Source organism: Marmota monax, unplaced genomic scaffold (genome assembly GCF_021218885.2).
Source record: "Marmota monax isolate L192 unplaced genomic scaffold, Marmota_monax_Labrador192_F-V1.1 WCK01_AAM20220418_F8-fsc00012, whole genome shotgun sequence".
In the NCBI taxonomy this organism is placed as follows: Eukaryota; Metazoa; Chordata; class Mammalia; order Rodentia; family Sciuridae; genus Marmota; species Marmota monax.
Genome location: NW_026695227.1, coordinates 29,133,235 through 29,155,555, shown reverse-complemented (window position 1 = coordinate 29,155,555; position 22,321 = coordinate 29,133,235). Strand labels below are relative to the sequence as shown.

Here is a 22,321-nt window from a genome sequence, read left to right as displayed (position 1 = left end):
ATAGGGAAACTTCCAGGAAGCGTCCTGTCAGTTTCTTTCCGGAACAAACCCAAGCGCTGAGCTCTGAAAGTAGGATGCGCTGGGATGTAGACTGATTCTCTTCAGGACCTCGCCGTCCCAGCCTTCCACAACACTGGCGTGCACGTAAAAGACCAGAGGGTTCTTTTCTAACAGATGGAGTTGTACATGCTTCCAGGCTGAGCTTAGCCCGCAGCAGAAGGAAGGCTGAGGCACACATTAAACAGCTGAAGTCACTAAAGATGATGTGCGGAGAGGAGATATTCTGAGATTGTATGAATGAGGGACCCACTTGGCAATGAAGAGCGAGGTTGGGCACCTGATTTCTGCTACTTCCATATTCTCTTTATTCGCCTGCTGCTGTCTAGGCACCTGCCAACTGCTGCCCGCCATCAGCCCACTGAGCCATTGCTCCCCTTCTTCCACCCCTAAGCTACACCTTCTCCTTCCTGAAATCTGTTTTTTTTCCTTCTCCTTGTAGTTTACAGTTCTTATTTAAACAAATCTATGTTGTTGGGGGAAAGCAGATGCTCAACTTAAGACACATTCCCCATAAAACTAAAGCTTTCCAATCGCCATATTAAATTGGTAAGGTAAAAGTAAGCAAGTCCAAATTGAATGAAACCATAAAATACCTTTATTAAGACCACGTAAAAAACTAGACTTATTCTATTTATTTAACTTTTTTCTATAAGAACATAAATATCAGATAAGTTGAATATTCTCTATTTTGGTAAATAATTTTTTGGGAAAAAATAGCTGATAAAAATGTTTGTGACCACAGGTGCCCATTAACATATATACAATGTGTTACTTGGTGCTGTTGTATGTTTCTCGTTTCCCAAAGGTTCAAGTACTGGATGCTCAGTCTCTGGAGAGATGATGTGAGAAGTGGTGGAACCCTTACCACATCAGGCTTAGTGCAAAGTCATTGGGGGCACTGCCCTAAGAAGAGATTAATATAATTTTGGGGGGAAACCTGGTTCATTCTTCCAGAAATGGGTTTTCATAAAAAGAAGACACACCTGTACCCTCTTTCCAGCTTCCTGTCTTACCATGAGATCTCTTCTTCTCACATGCACTCCCACCATGATGCCATCCACCATGTTGTGAAACAATCTTCACCAGAGCCCAATCTTGGACTTTCAGCCTCCAAAAACTGTAAGGTTCTCTGAAGTTTTGCCCTTGGTGGCTTTTCTCCTTATCGGCCCCCACACTTATGGTAGTGTAGCAGTTGCTAATTTTCAGTGTATGGCTCCTGGTTGATGGAGAGACTGCACTGCAGTTTCTTGTGGTCATTCTCCCTCACCTCCATACCAGAGGCCACCTTGGGAAATTCTGCAGAAATAATTTTCATATATTAGAATTTATATGGACAGGGCATAAATAATTAATGGAAAATAAAGTCATCAAACACCTAAAAAACAAAAACAAAAAACATTCCCCAGCTTCTTTTGCAGATAGAAGTGGCCATGTGACACTGTTTTGGCCAATGAGGTGAAAGAAGTTGTATGGAACTTTTGGGAAAGCACTTTAAAAGGAAAGGAGACTCAAGTGGTCTTTTGATCTTCTTTTTCCTATTTGGAATTTGGACTTGATGTTGGAGACAGGGAAGCCACCTTTGACCATGAGGCGGGAAGTGCATGCTAAGGAAGGCTAGGTATCAGGATAAAAGTCCATGATCAGGTCCTGGACTGATTGTCTTCCGAGTTCTCATTATGTGAGAAAAATAACTGTAAGCCAGCTTTGGGGGTGTCTTTTCATAGTGGAATACTATCCTAACAAATATAGACACAGAGCTACTTAAGGGAAAACACAAGCAGGCAGCCTTTTATATATATATACATACACACACACATACATACACACACATATTTAGATGTATGAACCTTTATTTTATTCATTTGTGGTGCTAAGAATCGAACCTGGTGCCTCACACATGCTAGGCAAGTGCTCTACCACTGAGCCACAGCCTCAGCCCCAGGACAGCCTATTTTAACCACATGCCACGTAGGCCACACTTAGGTTTCCATCCTCTCCCAAGTCTAGCCCTCAAGATTCTCACCCTTTGAAAGAGGAAGACACCAGTCTTCCAAGTTAGTCTTTCCTGTCTGAGGACTTGCCTCCTTCAGGTGTTTCACTTGGAGAATGACCTCTACTGAGACCCCATCCTCTCTTACTGCATGGGTGTCACTTCAGTTCATGACCTCTGCTGGACACCCTGCCCAGGACAGGATGCAATAAACCTAACATCTGCATTATGGATGGACATTACAGAGGAATTTCAGACTATACCAGAAGTAGGAGAAATGAGTCAGCTGCCTGATCCATATCAACTGAGGAGGAAGAGGAGGCCAGAAGAAGGTAGGGAGCTTGGGATGCTTTCTAAAGGGAAGGAAATAGTCTAAGGGCTTGGAATCTGTGGTCAGGGAGAGACAGGCCTTGGGGTTGATGGGAGACTGGAAAGGAGTCCAGGGCATCACCAGCACAACCCGAAGCTCTCTGACAGTCTGCTTCCAAAAGTGTGTCTTGGGACAGATAGATTTTACTTTTTAGTGTAACTTTTATTGCTCCTTTTCTCCCTGACACCCAGCTTGATGTCTGATGCATAGTAGGCCCTCAATAAATGCTTGCAGAACCACACAGCCTGGAGGTTGGCCAAGATGGCCTGCGGAGTAGTCCCAACATCCTCTGGAGCCATATGGGAGACAGTTTTAATTGGGCAGTACATTCCTAAGGAGACAGCCATCACTTCTCACTTGTGCATGGCTTCCAGGTTTGTCTCACCATCCTGGTTATGAGCAGTGAAGTTACTGCAGACATGAGCTCACTGGGGCTCTCCGGGTGAGCCAGGGCAGAGTGGGGCCAATTGGGCATCCCTATCCTTCCAACCTCCTCCATGGCCATTATGTACTAGGGCCCCATAGGCTGAAGGCAGGAGAGCCCTGATAGAGCTGCTGATCCTAAAAGGCCCTGAGGAGGAACAGGAGGTCAGGGATGAGCTCTGCTCAACTCTGTCCTCCCTTTGTCAGCTGAGATTTACACTTGGAAGTCTTTATTCTGCCCCCTTTATTTATTCCATAGATGATAAAACTGCTTGAGATTAAATGGCACCCAATAAGTGGAAACACCAACACCAGAACCAAGTACTCTGTCTCCTTCTTTGGTATACTTTACGGAAGGACCTGATGATCTGCTAAATCCCTTTGCACAAGAAACCTTTTTATTTAATGGAGTCTGTGTTTATTCTCTCGTGAATCAGGGATCCCAGAACCCAAAGCTCTGGCCTATGGGTTTCTACTGCAAGAAAGTTCCAGGTTCAGTTCTCTAAGGGAAGAAAAGTCTAAAGAAAGAAGGGGGAAAGAAAGTTCTCTTGCATTTAAGAACAGCACACAGCCACAAAGTCAGATGTGTGAAACAGCTCCGTGTCCTCTTCCCCTCTCCCTCCATGGTCAATGGTTGCATTTAGGCCCTTCCCATTTAAAAAAAAAAAATTTCTAGTTGTAGTTGGACACAATACCTTTATTTTATTTATTTATTTTTATGTGGTGTTGAGGCTCGAACCCAGTGCCTCATACATGAGGGCAAGCGCTCTGTCACTGAGCCATAACCCCAGCCATGCCTTCCTACCTTTTGCGTAGGCAATTACAATTGCTTTCCTGGTTGACTTTCTAATTTAATTAAATATTATAATTTCCTAATATGTGTCAGGCACAGTAGTATATGGTTCCTGAACGTTATTCCATTTAATCTTTCTAACTCTACAGGCTTAATACCATCATCCCCATTTGACAGATGAGGTATCTGTGACTCACAGAAGTGACGTGGCTTGCCCAGCATCACACCGCTGGGTTACAAGCACACAGCAGCTCTGGCCTCTCGCCCTCCCAGTCCTTCCTCCATCCATGGATCCAGTGGCCTAGTCTAATGGCCCTTTTCTAAAATGCAAATGTGGGTATATCATTCTGTTTCTTAAAGCCTCTATGGCTCCTTTCAGCCCCAGGGTAAGACTCCCCCACCCCAACTCGCCAGGCTTTTTCCTCTCTCCTGCTGCCTTCTTCCTGCTAACCACACACTTGAGCCACAGAAGACTATTTGTAGCTTCCTAAACATGCCCGTACTGCATGTGCTTGTTTGTTCCAGCCTCTCTGGATAGGATGTTCTTTTCTCTCTGCCCCACCCCACTCCACACCCCATTTCCTACACTCGGACAGACCCTACACAGCTATCCAAGCCCAGCCCAGATGTTGCTTCAACATTTTTTTGCAAAACCACGTTCTGCCCCACCCCACATGCATGTACACACGCACACATGTCGCGTTCCTCATGACTAAAACATTCAGGGTCACTCCAGGTGAACTGGGCTGCACGAAATAATCACACAAGAGACAGAGATACCTTTTTCTTTGGGGTCCTGTGATGGCTCCTCTGACCTTAAGGTTCCACAGAAAGAGAAAGAGAGAGCACACGCTGAACCCTTTTATCGAGGAGAAGCCATTCAAATGAGGCAAAGGGTCAGGAGTTGAATGTAGCTTTGTGATGTCTGCTGTCAGCAGGTTGACTGACATCTAGGAAGGCCACACCCAAAGGAAGAGCAAGAAAAGGGGACACACAAAGGGCATTTCCATGGAACATTCAATCCCAAACAGGGCAAAGGGGTAACATCACAAAGGAACAGGTGAGTGTAACTCAATCCATGGGGCGACAAGTCTGAAGATGCGTCCTCAGAGTTCTGGGACGGGGCAATGTCCAGGTCACTATGAGATGTAGTCAAAGCCTCTCCACTCTGGGATGGAGAATGCGAATCATTCAGACTGGCTGCCCACACACATACACAGATGCATAGTAACAAGCGCATACACACAGACACCCACAGACACACGCATGAACAGACAGTCCCCCTTAACCCTCTCTCTTGATACCCCTCCCCCTACTACCCTGACCCCACACACTCATTCTGCTCTTCTACTGCCACTGCTCCATTTAGGGCCTCTGTTGTGGTTATCTGGTGGGGTCCCTCTAGCACCTAAGTCTCCCCCATCATATAGCCACTGTTTTTCCACCAGGCTGTATGTCCTGTTAGTCTGTGAACTCTGTGGGGGCTTTGAGAAAAGCCTGACAGACAGTAGGAGCTCCTTAAATATTTGTTGAATGAATGAGTTGAGTGAATGATTGGAAAGTATCTTGGAGCAGGGACAGCATCAATCTTCTGTGTCCCTGTCATGTGGCATGTGCCCATCACCTAGTGGACAAGAATTCAGTTAGGATGAATGAATAAAGACAAGAGGAAGAGAGGGGAACTTAGGGGAGGAGGCTGGGGAGGCATGGGGGCTTGGGACTTCTGTGCAGGGAAGATGCATCTCTCTTCCTTCCACCAGGGGGCGCAGGAGACCAGCAGCCAGCCTCCAGACTCAAGGGCCCTCTTAAAACCCACAGAAGCTTTGGGGTTGTTTGTTCCCTTTTGCAGAAGGGTTCAGGAGGCAGCTGAGATCAGAGAAGGAGCCCACCCAAAGCTGGTTCACCTGCAGCAGCAGGCCCTGGATGGCCTGGCCTGATCTTGTTTGCTGGGACAGGAAGGGATCTGGATGCCCCCAGGCCAGGTTCACCTTGGAACAGGTAGATGCTCTCAGCTGGAGGCTATGACTAGAGCTGAGTTAGTTCAGAGCCAGAAAAGGGCTTAAATTCCTTCAGCCATTACATCATGAGCACGAAGGGAGGTCGTTTGCACAAATTCCTGGACACTGGCAACTCTTGAGAATTCACATCCTGTCCCCCTTCCAGTCAAGGCCAACCCAATTTGCCAGGAGCCTTGGCTTTAGTTCCAGGTACCACCAGTGCCAGGACTGATGTTGGGCTCCATGGCACAGTGATGGGCAGGACATGGTCCCTGCCCTCCAGCTACTTCCCTCTGACGGAGACAGCCAGCACCCTGCAGGTGGTTAAGAGAGCGGGCTCTGGAGCCTGGAGGCCTGGGTATGAGTCCTGGCTCAGCCCCTCACTGGCTGTATGACTTGGGCATAATCCTTAATTTTTCCCTGACTCAGTTTCCTCATTGGTGGGGTTTTTAAAAAAACGTAAATAAGTTGATCTATGAAAGCCTTTAGCTGAGTTTTAGAGTAGTGTCAGTCAAGAAATAGACATTCAGTACATGTCAGCTGTGACCACGATGCTGATTCTCTATCAGCAGCAGAACCTTGCATCAGAGAGCACATGTGAGACTGGCTGAACTAGTGTCCTGGCACTCCTGATACCATTTTTTGGTTAGTCTTGGGCATCCATTCAGCAGGTCATTGTGGCAAAAGAGTACTGAGTGCCCTGACCTTTTAGGACTGAAAAGGAACAAAGAAAGCCAACCAGAGAGTACAGGCCCAGAGGTGCCAAATGCCTGGGAAAGTTCACAGAGGAAAGGAGACACAGTCAGGGAGAGGAAGAGTCCAGTCCCCCAACCTACCCCTTGTCTCCTGGGGTCCTAGGGCTCAAGGCTGTGAGACCACCTGGCTGGACCCACCCATTCCAAACAAGATAGTTTGGAGGTTTCTGTCAAATTAGAGGTCACAGACATTTTTATAATCTTAATTTTTTGGAGCACTGGGCTTTTGTCTTCCCTTCTGTGAACAGGGTTGCAAGGGGACCTGGATAAACAGTGAGGGAGAGAACTGAGCAGGTAGGAAGGTGCCAGGGAGATGAGAAGCAGGCCAGGACACTGGAGAGAGGGAACATGAATGTAAATCACTGTGCCACCATGGCTGGGTCCTGTCCCCTGTAGGTACTCTGAAATGGTGGGCACCACATTTTGGATGCTGGCCTCTTGGGTCCTGTCTCTGCTCTGCTTTATCTTTCTTTGCTATATGGCTTTTGTCCCTGCCCTGAGTAGAGGCTCAGAAGCCTTCCAGATGCAGCTCTGTGACTTCTCCATGATGATCCTGGAGGAACTCTGACTCTCTACTGGGGACAATCTCTCTCTGAATTCTCCCATTGTTTACACATTTGGTTTTCAGTGTCTGCTGGGGATTAGTTCCAGGACTTCTGCAGATACAAGACTCAGGAAAGCCCAATTTCCTTATATGAAATGGCATAGTAATTGCATGTAACCTACGTATGTCCTTATGTATACTTCAAGCCATCTCTAGGTTAATTATACTACCTAATGCAATGTAAGTGCTATGCAAATAATTGCTATACTGTATTGTTTGGGGAATGATAATAAGGAAAAGAGTCTGCACACATTCAGTACAGACACAGTTTTTTTTTTTCTCCAAATACAGTTGGCCCTCAGTATCCGTGGGTTCTGTGTCTGAGAATTCAACCCACTGCAGACCAAAAATATTTTTTAAAAAAATTTTCATCGATTCTGAATACATGCAGACTTTTCTCCTTGTCATTATTTCCTAGACAATACAGCATGACAACTCTCCACAGCATTTACCTCATAGTAGGTATAAGTAATCTAAAGAATATCTGAAGTATCCAGGAAGATTGTGTGCAGGTTATATATGTAAGTACTAAAGGACTTGAGCATCCTTGGGTTTTAGTCTTCATACAGTGGAGAGTCCTAAAATCCTCCCTTTTGGATATGGAAGGCCAGGGCTGGCTGCATTTCTGTCCTGGAGCTTGTGTCTCACCCTGCCTGAGTGCTCAGAGGCAGAACAGCCCAGCGACCAAGGTGGATACTGCACTAACTCCTTGGGCCCAGCCCCCAACTCCACTGCTTCCTTGGTGTATGGTGGTGTGAGAGTTTCTTACCTTCTGTGTGCCTCAATTTCTTTCTCTATAAGATAGGGATAATAATAGTAGTACCTTTCTTGCAGGGGTTTGAAACAGGTCACTGAATAGAAAGCGCCAGCATTTAAACATTCCATCTTGTCTGCTGTTGTAGTCATGAGAGAGTTTGCGCCTGGGTCATACCCTAAGGCCATTTGTGTCCCGCACCGTCCCAGTGCAGGGCCCTACTGACCATTTGTGGAACAAGCATGGGATTCTTGTGTCCTCTCCCCTGGTCTTCGTGCCCCTGCAGGCCCCTGCAGAGCGGCCTGTCTCTGTGGCTGAGGCTCTTCCTCCCACAGCCCCGCCTGTGCCCCAGCAATTTTCCCTGGCAGCTCCCACGTTCTGGACTAACTTTAGGGTTGGTTTCCAGCTGTGGTTGGATTTTTCTGTTTGAAAAATATTTTAAGCAGCTGGTGGGGAAGGGGTGGAGAGGTGGGAAAAGAATAACAAATAAGCTTGTGAAAGGAAGATTGTCTATATGGCCTGAAGCTACTACTGCCCACAGCTTGGTCTCATGACAAGGGCTATCAGGTGGTTGGGGGTGGGAAGCCACCCTCTGGTGGCTTCACAGGTTAAGGAGAGAGCCTCTGTGCCTGTCACAAATACCCCTTGTGCTTTCTTTCACGTTGTGCCCTTCTTGAATTCTGAGAATAAAAGAAATAAACACATGGGATAGAGCTGGGTGTGCAGCAGGCAGGATTGAGGTTAGACACTGGAAAGAGCTTCCTAATACAGAACCCATCCCTGCAATCCACCTTTATTTCACCCGAGACTCTGCCTTGGAGGCTCTTACCCAACATCTCACTTCCCACTATCCTCTTCCATTCTGCCATCCTCCTGCACGGTTTCCTCTTTTTCTTCCCTCAGCCCTGCTCTACCACTGCAGCCCTCAGGCTTTGGAGCTTTCTGAGGAATCGTCCCCTCAGCCTGGGCAGAGAGCTCCAGGGTTGGCAGCAGGACAGGCGACAGCCAGGACGGGAGGCCCCCCAGACACCCCACACGCAGAAGGAAGATTCATGCTGTCCTGTGTGGCTGAGGCAGATTGTAGAGATAGAGAGTCACAGAAAACTCAGGACAGGAGAGAAGCTAAATCACAGAGTCCAACAAAAGCCAAGTCAGAGAGAGACAGGGAGAAAGTCAGACTTGGAGGGAGGGAGCAGACGGTCACCAGCAGTGCCCTGGCCAGGCCCACATGGACATTCCTGTGGCTTCTGATGGCAGGGTGGGCTCAGCCCTGAGGGATCCCTGGTGCCAGCGTTGGGGGGGCCCAGCATGGGGTCTTGGGCCTGGGCGGCAGGGAGGGCCTGACCTCCACGTCCTGGCTTCTCCTGGGGGTTCCCTCCTCTGCACTGTGGGGAGACTGTGGAGCCAGAGCAAGGAGGGATGTCAGTGGGACAGAAAGGTGCTGGACTGAGGACCAGGAAGGGGTCACGCTGTTGGAGCCTACAGAGTGGTGGGCAGGTGTGGCAACGAGGCCTTCCAGGGTCCAGGCAGCTTGGCAGGGCTGAGGATGATACCAGTCAGGAAGTCAGGGTGGGAAGATGGGCCTGCTGCTCCCAGAAGTCTATGGGCAGGGGTGGGGGTTGGGAGACCTGGGGAAGGCAAAGCTCTTCTGAGTGTATTGACAGCCTTCTTCAAGAATTTCCCTAAGTGGGCCCGGGGGTATAGCTCCGTGTTAGAGTGCTTGCCTAGCATGCTCAAGGCCCAGGGTTCCAACCCTGGCACCACAAAAAAAAAAAAAAAAAAAATTCCCCAAGTGATCTGCACCCCTTAGGCACCTCTGCCCTGCTAGGCATCCCCCAGCAAGGAAAACGACATTGGTCTGAATTTTTGCCTGAAATCTGTACTTAGCAGATCCTTGCCGCCTTGCTAATTCACACTACAGCCCTGCTGCTCTCCACCCTCTTCCATTCCCCAGGGAAACCAGGCAAATTGGAGAGCCTCAGAGGGTGCAAAAATGGGATTCTGCACTGCCCGATACCATTTTACTTTGTACTGAGCATGAAAATTTCCAAAGTACGTACCTTTTCTCCTCTTACTGTGAAACAGATCATATGTGTATTAAATACATATGGACAGTTTAATAAACAAGTACAAATCAAACACCTGTGTTTCTACAGTGAGGTCAAAGTAGAGTATTTCCAGCACCCCAGAAGTTCCTGTCACCTCTGGTTCCAGCCCCATCCCTTACCCCAGAAAGAACTGGTATCCTGACTCCCATAATCGTAATTTCCTTGTTTATCTTCCGAAGCATTTAGAGTTCCTTAGATATTATCAGCTTTTGAGTTTTACAATGGCCTTATTATTCCCATCTTACAGATGAGGGAACTGAGGCTTAGAAAGGTTAAAATAACTAGTCCAAGGCCAGCCTCCAAGTAAATGGTGGAAGCAGGGTCATAGTTTGGATTGGCTGATGTCCTGGAGTGGTCCCTTGCTCAAATAAGAATCCACAGGAAACCCTGGGCCATCCATAGCAGTGGAGACAGGAATCCCAGTGCCCTAGAAAGGAGGAGACCATCTTCATGGCCAGGCTGGTGCCTCCCTTCAGCATTGTTGATTTTCTAGGCTCCCAAGGGTATTGCTTTGTGAGTACCTGGTTAGGAATAGAGGAGGCACAGGGCAATAAATGGGAGGTTGGGAAGCACAGGGGCTGGGGCTGATCTGGGATGGGATCTATGCCTAGAGAGAACCTTGGGCCTGGGCTGGCATAAGCCAAGGGAACCCAGGACTATGGGTATGTGCCTGAGCCAGGTGTTTCCCATGCTTTGCCAGATTTACCAGGTGTGCTCTCCTTGTCGGGCAGGTGTGCTTGGTGTGTGTGTGCAGATGCCTGGCTTAGGCTACAGACTTGCATTGTTCTGAACCATCTCACCCACCCTCACCTCTTTATCTTTTAAATTATAAAACTGTACGAGCTTATTATAAAAAGTTCAAATATCAAAGTCTCTCCTGATTCAAACCCAAATCTCAGCTATAATTTCTTTTTCTAATTTAGCACTTATCCTTCTATTCTTCTTTCTAAGCACATTGAAATATATAGTTACATTATTTAGACATACATATCCAAATGTAGTGGAATTGAGTCTATTTTTAACAACGATTTCAGGATCTACAGCCTTTTTCACCATCCCCCCCCCCATTTAATATACTTTCTTCTTCTTCACCATCAGTATGAGTGGATTTCTTTCACTTTTAACAGCTAAAGAGCATTCCATTCAATGAGTGTATGTATGCTTAACTGGGTGGGTTCACCTCCCTGTGTCCGAGCTCCCCTAGTCTTCCAGAAGCTGAGACAGTAGGAGTGCCAAGGGAATGGGGGAGGACCAGAAGACTGGTTCCAGACTGTCAGCCCCACCCTTGAGCCAGCTGCCTTTTGACCTCCTACAAATAGATTTCAGGTCTCTGCCCCTCTCACCATCCCTACAGCTCCACCCACCCAAAGTCCACATTTCCTCTACCTGTCCTATGTCTTCAGTCCCCCTGCCCTTCTCCTCCTCACCGTGACTTCTTCAGAGTGCTGAGGGTCTGGGGTCTTCGGGGTGAGCTCCTTGCCTCCCAGCACTTGGCCTCTGAGGCTGTCTGATCTCAGAGTTGGGAGGAATTAGGCCTTAAGGGACCCTGAGCATAGGAGGCTCTGGCCTGGCAGTGAGCACGCCTCCTACCCAGGCTGACCCAAGGGAGGTGTCATGCTAACTGGCACTGCCCATGCCCAGATGGCAGTTTCCTGCTTCCCAGAGGGCATTGGGGATGGGGACTGTGCCAGATAGGCATGGTGCCCCCGCCCCGTACCAATGTCATGGAAAATCTGAGACCTTGATCTTTGTTCTTGATTGTTCCTTCTGGATTTTTATAACTGGAAACTCTCGGAGTCTTTGTTCCCATCAGCTTGAGAGGGAGGGTTGAGGGTGGGGAGAGGGGAGGTGGCTGAGTCAGCAGTAGTTGGAACTTCCTTAGACTAGCGGTGACCCCTTCTCTCTCTCCACTCACGGTTTACCTATCAGCAATCTGAGCTTCCGACTGGGAGGCCCTGAAAGCAGGGCCTTCCTGAGCATGCCATCCCTTCTCGTCTTGCCCCAATTCCCTTTGCTCCAGACACCTCCAATTTCTCTTATGCCCAGGTGGCATGCGGTTCCCAGCCCTTCTCCTTCCTCACGGCAGGTCTAGTATGTCTGTTTACTGTGGGATACAATTAGAAGTTTTACAATTAGAACTTTGTGAGGTTTCTCCCTCCTCCTGAACAAGCCCAGCCTCCTAGTGACCCCTCCCCTCCTCTCTCCCTCATGGCCAGAGTTCATGGAAACTTCTTGGGTCAATGACTATCCTTCCTTTCCTGCTCAGGAGAGCAGGACCCAACCCCCCTCCACTGGCCTGGCACTTTCTTTCCCTCACAGCCCAGCTGTCCTCCCTGTGGGGGAGGAGGGCCTGCCTAGGGATGAACCCAAAGCAGGGCCTCACTGACTTCTGTCATCACCTGCTGTTGAAGGAGGTGTTCCTCTGTTCCCTGTGACTTGACAGGTAAACCTGGGGGCAGAAGGAGAAGCAGAAAGGGAAGCAGGAGCCCCAGCTCCAGGTAAGGAAAGTTGGTGGTGCTGAAGCCCAAAGCCAGAAGGCCCCAATCCTTGCCCACCAGCTTTTACACTCAAAACTAACCACTTACTCAATGGATGCAAAGATGCTGTTAGAAAACTAGCATCGCTGAGTGTGGTGGTGCACACCTGTAATCCCAGCGACTCTGGAGGCTGAGGTAGCAGGATCCTAAATTCAAAGCCAGCCTCAGCAATTTAGTGAGGCCCTAAGCAACTTACTGAGACCCAGTCTCAAAATAAAAAAATTTTTAAAGGGCTGGGGATGTGGTTCGATGGTAAAGTGTCCCTGGGTTCAATCCCTGGTTAAAAAAAAAAAAGAAGAAGAAAAAACAAGAAACAAAAAACCCAGCACCACTGTGAGAAACTTGTAATCTGGTATGTGGAGTTGTGTGTTTTCGGGGCAGATATGGTTCATGTTTGGACCTCAGGAGAGGGACACCTGAGAGGCTGGTTGCCACCAAGGCCTACTTCCTGGGGATGGGAAGAAAGCTGAGGCTGACCTGCAGGGGTCATCAGAGAGGAAGAAGGAAGTAGGATTGAGGAGTAGGGGAGCTGCCTCTGGATTCCCATGAATAGGCCTCCTCTGTGTGGCAGGGGCTCAGAGGGGCCCTGTTGGTCTGTCTGAGCAATGGACTCGACCACTGGAGCAGGTGGCTATGGGGCAGAGGAATGGACCTTGCCAGCCTGAGCACTGAACCCATGACTTCCTCTTGGTGATGCTCTATTAGAAACCATTGCTCCCAGCCAGTGGAAGGGTAAGACTGAGGAGAGCCATTCTGGGCCCTGTAGGTCAGGGCACTGCACCCCCCACATCCGATTCACTGCCCAAGCGGAACAGATTATTTTTGTTTCTTCAGACCCGGCCAGTGCCTTTGCCCCCCTCTCCAGGAGTTACTCAGTTACCAGCATAGGTTTTCTATTTCCAGAGCAAAGGCGGGTCCTCCCTGCAGGGCTTCCTCCACCTGAGGGCCTGGCACTTCCCCTCCATCCAGCCTAGGGAGGGGCTGGGGCCCAGGGCCAGGTCCAAGGTAGAGAGGACAGGGGCATCTGAGGAGAGGGCTAACCCTGCTCTCCTTCCCATCTGCACTTTTCAGTGATCTCCCAGGCCATTCCCAGAAGCACACAGCATGTTCTACCTCTCACCTTTCAAAGTGTCCCTCTCCAAGATCCATGCCCTCTGCCAGCCAGCCTCATTGCTCTGATCCTTTCACAACTGCCCTCCTCACAAGAGAGGGGACACTGGCTGTTTCTGCTTCCCAACCCCCAGCCATTTTCTCCTTTACCCTCCAGACTGGCTTCTGCCCCCACCACCTACACCAACACTGTACTGCAACTATTCATATTCAATCTGTCAAATCTCAGGAACACTTCTTTGCTGTGTCTGCCCCTCTCAGCAGCCCAGCTTGGCTGCCTTCCATCTGAGGCCCTCTGTGACCTGGGTTCCCCATGGTGTTCTCCTTGCGGGCTTCTTTCCTCCTTAATACCAGGTCCTTCTCAGACTTCTTGGCAGGTTCCTCCTCAGAGTGACTCTAATACAAGTGCTCCTTGGAATTGGTTCTGGGTTTTCCTGGCTCTAGACACTACCCATAAGCTAGAAGCCCCATGTTTCTTACTGCAGCCCATCCCTCCAGAAAAAGTTCCTACTGGACTTTCTACTTGAAGTCTCCCAGACATCACCCATCATAGCTGTACTTTCACACACATGCAAAGATGTGCTGTCCACAAAAGCAGGAACTTAACAGCCAGAGGTGACTTGAAGAAAGTCTAATGCCATTCTCATCCCAAACATCCCTAGAAATATTTATAGGAATCACTCTTGGGATGAATGTGAAAATCCATATGATCTCATCTCAACAAATCTGAGTTACATGTACATGCACATATTAAAACGTGTTCACTTACATTTCTTTCCCCTTCATAGAACATGAATGAGGCAGTCATTGGGCAAGTATCAGGTTAACTTCATGAATGAAGACAGCCAAACCAGAATATTTAGATACAAAAATCTCCCACTGGCTTGAATTGTCTGGTTTGGCCACCTATACCTAGCAAATTAACCAGAAAATTGCCAAAGCCCTGAACTTGTGCTGGATAGGCACACTTTTCCGGTGGCCTGCATCCTTGCAGATACATAGATAGTGCTCTACACCTTGTTATTAAATATATCTCTCCACATATTATTACATCTAATACATATTTATTACCAACTCAATGATTGTCCCAGATTATCTAGATTAATCTTTCATACCAGGCTGGTTTTCTGCAGCTCCCTATCATGTGAGTGAACCACAGGGATAAAAGATGGGAAGGGAGGCAAACTAGAAAGGCCGTTATTACATCTGTTCTTGTTTCCATTCTCTATTAACATGTGTTCAGAAGATGTAGTGATATTTACTATTAGTCTAAATTGTAATAATTGGCAGAGAAAGCCTGATTTTCAACAGAATCCCAGGTAAAAACATCAAATATGAATATGAAAACAAAAAGCAAGAGGGCAAGTATAAGGTAGTCAAAAGGATATATATATATATATATATATATATATATATATATATATATATATATGTATATATATATATATTTCCCCTCCCTCAATTGCCTTAGGGATGTGCTTTCAACATTCGTCCCTGCTCCATTGTGCTGTGATGGGGTATGCCTATGTACTCTTTTTCTGTATTTGGTACTAGGGATTCAACCCAGGGGTGCTTAACCACTGAGCTATGTCCCCAGCCCTTTTTGAGACAGGGTCTCGCTAAGTTGCTTAGGGCCCTGCTAAGCTGCTGAGGCTGGCCTCAAACTTGCACTCCTCCTGTCTCAGCCTCCCAAATCACTGGGACTACAGGTGTGCACCACTGCACACTTGTACTCTTGAGAGGTTCTTTCCAGTCTATAATACTTAGACCCTCCAAGAGTGTATCACTTAAGCAATTCTTTAGGTGCTGATGAGTGGTGGTCTGATGTGGTAGAAATAGTGCTTTTTAAATTTTAATGTGCATATAAAATGTGAATTGCGAGGAATCTTGGTAAAATGCAGACACTAATTCACTAGGTCTGTGTTTGAAATTCTATATTTCTAACAAGCTCCCAGGGTAGTCTCATCTTGCTGGTCCATAGGCCACACTTTCAGAAGCAAAGGTATAAAACATACTGGGCCTGGAGTTAGAGGTCCAAGGTCTGTTCATAGTTTCTTATCTTTGCTGACCCTCAGTTTCTTCTTTTGCAAAAGAAAAATAATATTGAGTACAGACTTCCTAGAGGGTGTTGTGAGGCTTTTAGGAGATAACATATCTGAAAACCCTCTTTATACTGTGAAATGCCTTGCACGTGTTTGTTAGTACTGTTTTGGGGTTGCCTGGCTTTGCCTTCAAAGACTCTGGGACAGGCACTGCTGACCTAGCAGGCAGGACTGATGGAATGATAGCAGCTTGCATTCAATGGAACATTCACATGAAGCAGTTTCCCTGGAAGCTGTTATTTGCAGAGCTAGATGCTCTGTATCTCTCCCTCCACCCTCAGATTACTAGTCTGCATGTGCTCCTGACCCTGACCCAGAGAGGCCACATGGCTCCCAGCTGTGCTGGGGCATCCAGGATGCCTTCTTTGCTCTCCCAGCTTATGGGCTCTCCCATTAGCTAACCACACATTCTACTCTGGCCCTGGGCCCAACCCTGCACTGGGCACTTTTCCTTCTTCATTTTCCCCCTCAAGCAGCCAGTGTCCTTATGCCCTCATGCTCACCACCCCTCAATCCCATGCCCTCAGTCCGCTCAACTCTCCCCTCTTAAAAGCATTTGATATACAAATCAGAATAAGTTAGCAATAACTCATAAGACTTAGCGGTGATCTCCTTTATGAACACAGTCAAGATGGGAGTCAGAACACACAATTTCAAGCCCTGGAGCCTTGGAAAGGCAGTGTTTTGGAAATCCTAGACTTCAGTGTCCTGCTCTGTATGCCTTCTCATTTTCCATTCTCAGTAGGCAACCTTCAAACCTTGCCGTGTTCCTGATTTGCTTCTGACCCAATTGGGTATGTTTGTAAAACCGGAGACCAACTCCTGTGATTTCATAGGCTGATCAGTCTATGTGAAAATCAGGCAGGTCTGGCCTATTGGCCACATAGAAGCTTGGGCAGAGCCATCATTATCATCCAAAGGATCTCAGCCTGCTTCCTGCCTGCAGTGACCATGACAGGTAATTCTCATGTGTGGGACACAGTGTCCTTGGTGTGCCCTGGGCAATGAACACTCCTGTCTCAGCTGTAACTAACCTTTTCTCTCTTATTCAAGTAAATCTCATCCAAGTTAAATGAGAAAACTACTGTTATAAGGATGACCTTGATTTTCTTGATTTTATTATTTTTTAAGGGTTCCAAAACTTGGTTCTTTACTTATAATCAGTAATAAATAGCAACATATAATGCTGGTTGAAGATTTCTGTCCACACATTCTCTGTTTGCTCCAGTGTGAGGGCCACAGACTGCATGCTCAACTAGGGGATTTGGTTTTATAAACAAACCACTGAATATCTATTATGTATCAGGCTGCCAGCCTTGGAAAATACAAAGATAAATAAGACATTAGCCTGTGTTTCCTAATGGAAAGAGGAGGGAGACTGGTTTCCTGAGAACAGTATATTTTCTCAGGCTTTTATCATATCAACACCTTTGAGGATTTCTGTCTCCTCTTTTATTTCCTTTTTCTATCTAGATGAATGTTGCTCTTTCTTTTAAAACCTCATCAGTCTTACTAATCTTATCAAAAACTGGCTTTTAGGTTTATTGATTATTATTTGCTTCTTGATTGATTAATTTTTGCTTTCATTTTTTGTTTCTACTTTTTTTAATATTCTCTTATTATTTTTTAATGTTTACTCTTATTTTCTAACCAATATATTCAAAATTGCACATTTTCCAATAAGAGTTGTGTTCACTGAATTCACAACTCTTGAGGTACATTGTTTTTATTATTATTTGGTTGTAACTATTTCTCAAGCAGAGTTATTTTTCTTTGACCTGTAAATGCTTTAGCGAGAGCAATTGAAGTTTTCCCATTAAATATTTCATTTATTTTCTTGAAATTATATTTTTATTCTACTTCATTATGGTCACAGGATATATAATTTTTTAAATCATTTTGTGATCTACTATATGATTACTTTTATGAAGATTTTGTCATTTATTCTTTTTTGAAAAAATATTTTTTTTAGTTGTAGATGGATACATTTATTTATTTATTTATTTGTTTTTGTATGGTCCAGAGGATTGAACCCAGTGCCTCACACATGCCAGATGAATACATTACCACTGAGCCATAACCCCAGCCCCTTGTCATTTATTCTTAAAAAAATATTTGCCTTTTATAGTTAGGGGTAAAATTTTCATACATCCATCAGATAGAACTTAATTATAAATTTTTGTAAGAAAATTTATATTCTTATTCAGTTTTTGACTTTTTAAATTTGTGTTTCTAAAAAAGGTGAATGGAAAGCTTCCGCTCTGACTATATGTTCATTGATTTCTTTTTGTAATTTTGTTAATTTTTGCTTTCTATATTTCAAAACTATATTGCTAAATTCATGAATATTTAGTATTATTATGTCTTCATGGTATATCTTTTTTTTAAAATATTTTTTTAGTTGTAGTTGGACAAAATACCTTTATTTATTTATTTGTTTTTTATGTGGTGCTGAGGATCGAACCCAAGGCCTTACACGTGCTAGACGAGCACTCTACCACTGAGCCCCAACCCCAGCCCTTCAAGGTATATCTTTAATCCTTTTTATCTCTATAATGCTTGTGGGATTTTTGTCAATTTTTGTTTTTGTGTTAAACTCTATTTCATCTGATATGAACGTTGCTATCCTAACTTGTAAAATAATGCTTCACTTTCAGCATTTTGGTGTTATTACAAATTATTAACAAGCTATAGATGGACTTTAAAAAAAAATCCAGTCTGAAAATCTCAGTCCTTTAGTAGATACACAAATCCATTAGCATCATACACATTTACTTTTTTAGTATCCCTGGGTTTTGAGCAGGAGGTATTAGAGAGACTGAGGGCACCATTGTCATTCCCAGGAGAATGAACTTGAATTATTCGCCTACAATTCTCTGGAGTTCTAGCCATGAACTTGTTTTATCCTACACTTACCATGCAATCATCCCTCTGTATGTGACCTGGATGGGTCCTATGTACCTCTGTTCCCCATTGCCCAATCCACAGGAGGGTATTTAACTTGGCATCCATTTCCTTCAGCAGATAGGATGGATGCACACAAGTTCAGCCACACGGAGCCCCATTGGCATCCACGAGTCTGAGCCAAACCCTTTGTTCTCATCTGCACTTTCCTCCCTCCTCTTCTCCCCATGTTGCTGTGGTCTCTCCTGTCCCATGGATCCCTCTCCCACTCTCCTTCCTTGTACTCATAGGCAGACACCCACTACCCCTCACACATGTGCGTGCATGCACACACACACACACACACACACGGACAGATTTCTATATTGGTTCCAGGATAAACTGGATAAGGAGGAATTTTCTCTTGAAGAGTTACATTGGCAGGAATGTCTCTGCATTTCTTTGAAGTCATCAAAGTAGATGTTTTTGGAGGGGTAGGTGGCTACATCAATCAGGTGGCCAAATGGTGTCACTGGAGAAGATTTAAGAAGCATCTGTAGTCACTCAGTTGTGAGTCTGTTTCCTGCACATGACAGGGTTAATTTTGGAGACTGCATTCTCTCTCCCCATCCAGCCCGAGGTTACACTTCACAAGGGTAGACTGGGCTTGAACAGAGGAGGCTGTATACTTTCTGAAATTTCCAGCCTAGTTGGTTGGGGGTTGGAAACTGTGGGGGATGTGCTCTGGAAACTGAGGGGTAACATCCTGGAAGGTAGGAGGCAAGCGTCCTAATGTGCCTGTGCACCTATGAGTCTGAGGAATGCAACATGAGTCATCAAGGGAGGTTACGAGTAATAGGACATACAGTCTGTTCCCTATGCTATGCTACCTTCTGGCCCAGCAAGAGGGAGTTCTTTTAGGACCTGATCAGGTGCCAGGTAGAGTGCAGGGACCCAGGGAGACATGGGTGACAGAGCCTGAGGGTGGGAATGATTTGAGGAGTGTGATGACACTGGGACATTGTGAGTGTGGTTAAGTTAATCTCTACCATTCCAGCCTTTGCTAAATGACAGTCTCTGAAGGCCAGCTCATCAGAGACCCCCCTCAAGGGCAGTGTTGGCTTCATAGCTTATTAGCCTTCCTACTGGTGGGAAGTGATAGGAGGGACCAGATTTTCTCTGTAACAAGAGAGTTCTCAGAAACTATAAGTTATGCTCAAACAGCTCCATTAAAAATATATTTCCATGCAAATCACTGACCAAAAATGATGCATTGAAATAATTTCTACAGTATCCTGTGGCCAATCATATTAGCTTTCGATATAAATGATTAGGATGAAAGGCAGTAGCCAAGAAGGGGGGCACATCTGTACAACACCTTCTACTGCTTAAGCTAAGAGGTCAAAGCTAAGAAATCCACATATGCTGATGCCTGAAGTGTGGGCTTTTTAGCCCCTGCATTTGACAAAGCAACCAGGTGATCTTCTCTCTTGGAAACTTTCTCCTTTACTTTGGTTCATCCCCAAGCATGTCCAGATATAATCAACCCAGGTAGCATTAGCAGGTCAAGTCTGGCCCAGATGGACAGAGCTGGGTGTGAACAGCACTCAGCCTTGGGAGCAGGGCAGTAGGAACACAAAGTTGGGGGTGGCAGTCCATAGTATAGGGGGGCATGGGCCTGAATTCCAGGATCCTTTGACATCCCCCTCCCCTGATTCAGGTTTTCTTCCATTAGTTTAGGACAGAAAGCAAATCTTTAAACAAACTCTGCACTATCACCCTGGTCACACACGAGAACAGACTTGAGGCTCATCTGTAGAACCAGGAGATGTGGAGGTACTCTCTGCCCCCCTTGACTTGCCTCAGCTCTATCTCCTCAGGTGGGGAGTCGTTGGAGTAGTGGGTGTACTGAGGTCCCTGAGGGCACCCTGGAAGCAGTGCACTCAAGATAGGCAAACAGCTCTGGATTAAGTCTCCCAGTAGTACTGTGTGGGTGGGTCCCTTCCTCCCCAGCACCCGGCAGTTAGAGTAATTGTTCCAATTTCTGATTACCACCATGGCAGGTGAGCTGTGTAATTGCACTTGGTGGGGAGAACAGGGGGGAGACCTGAATCTAACAAAGCAAGTTTATGGAATTGAAAGCTGGCTTGTTGACAGGAAGTCTTCCTGCACCTGGTGCCTCAGGAGAAAGAATCTGTTCTGGGGGCGCCTTGGGGTCTGGGGTTGGGCATTAGAGCAAGGATGGAGTACTGACATTGGGCAGATATTCCCAACTGTGGGTCAGCTTACAGTGGGTTTTTCTGGCTGACAGTGACACTAATAATCTCTAAGTCAGATCTTGAGTTTGTCTTTGGACATCAAATCAGGGAGGGCCTGATGTTGGCAACAGATCCCCATTTGAGCCCATGCCTCCAGCTATCTCTCCAGTGTGCATGAATGGGTTCAAAGGTCTTGCTGAGGGCTTCAGGCCAGGCTTATGAGCTTCTGGAGCCATGGAGGACTGTATGGCCTGGGCTGTGACGCCTATGTGTTTCTCGCCTGTGGGCTCAGGCGGGCTGCAGGGCAGCATGGACTTTGGGTTCAGTTTCCCCCTCTGCACTCACCATGTTGACCTGGGTCTCCTATCCAATCTTGGCCTGGTCTCTTTTGTCTGGGGACCAGACAATCAGGGTAGAGGACCTGATTGTGCAATTTGGGACCAGACCTCTGTTGTGGGGGCTTGCTCTGGGCTTGAGAGGGAGTTTGGGCCATGGGCTAAACAAACTGAGTCTCTGGGAAGAACTGCCCTGACCAGCTAGCTGCTTGAGGTTAAAGGAGAAGCCCCAGTGTCCAGGGCCAAGCCACACAGAATCATTTGGAAGAAGAAGGCAGCTTAGCAAAAGGATGTTTCCCTGGACACTTTGTCTGGGGCTTCAGTCTACCTTATTTTTACTAACAATCAGTTACCTGGTCCTTAAATTTCCATAGAAATAGAGAAGCTTTACTCTAGCATTCCCAGGGCTGGGCCAGCTGTGGGGTTGGGCCAGAGGTGAGAAATAATACTTAACTTTCTTGAATGAAAAGGTTGATAAGGAGTAAAGAGTGGACAAAGAAGCCTCATGGGGCATGTTGTGGGATTTAGGTCACTCTGGGGCCTCATTATTCCTAATAGCACTAACTCCAGCTCTTCCCCAGAAACTAACTTCGAAGTGTTTGGTTGTTCTAAAGCTTTCCTAGGATCATTCTAAGACTAAAGAGGATATTTTGGGAAAAGAATGTCCTTATTTAAAGCTGAAAAAACCAGCGTGATTCTTGCTGTTCTAGTAAATTTATCAATCCCCTATAATTTTCTTGACCCAAAAGATAATAAGCTGAGCTCTTAAATAAGGGCTCAACCACATCCTTCCCCTGTGTGTGATCTCTTTGCTCCTCCTTTTCCTCCAAACCCAGCCTCACAGCCCTGGCAGAAGTGGTCAGTCAGCCACAATTCCAGGCATGGTTTCCCACCACTCTGATACATAGACCCTAAATAGTTCAGGCTCCAGTCTCTGGGAAGCCCCTAATGTCCCTGGGCTAGATGCTCCCACAAAGACATATGATATGCCTAATGATATGATATTCCTCCAAGCCCTGTGCAGTCATGGGAAGTGACTGTATTCATGGAGGGTCTCTGAACTGGGGAGGCAGGAGGTGAGCTTTGCTTTCATGGAAAGATTTCCCTCTTGGAATTGTTTCCTCTATAGTCCCCACCAGCAGGGGAATAGTCATGGCAAAGGTCTCAGGGTTAAACATCATCCTGGTTGAGTCCATACATGACCCAGGTCATGTCAAGGTCAACATCATGGCAAGGTGAATG

The 22,321-nt window shown here is 46.4% G+C and overlaps 1 protein-coding gene and 1 long non-coding RNA gene across 2 annotated transcripts in view; one reads left to right on the top strand and one right to left on the bottom strand.

Moving 5' to 3' along the window:
* Positions 1-10,002: 10,002 nt before the first annotated feature.
* Positions 10,003-11,605, bottom strand: LOC124086982 (uncharacterized). Its single transcript, XR_006849981.2, has 2 exons — positions 11,282-11,605; positions 10,003-10,375 (listed from the first exon to the last, which is right to left on the bottom strand). It is a non-coding gene; the product is annotated as an uncharacterized LOC124086982 (long non-coding RNA).
* Positions 11,606-18,110: 6,505 nt separating this feature from the next.
* Vdr (vitamin D receptor) overlaps positions 18,111-22,321 on the top strand; it is a 94,098-nt gene continuing 89,887 nt past the window's right edge. Inside the window, exon 1 of the mRNA XM_058576128.1 lies at positions 18,111-18,129. The gene's annotated coding sequence lies outside the window, so the exon portion shown is untranslated. The remainder of the gene's footprint in view (positions 18,130-22,321) is intronic.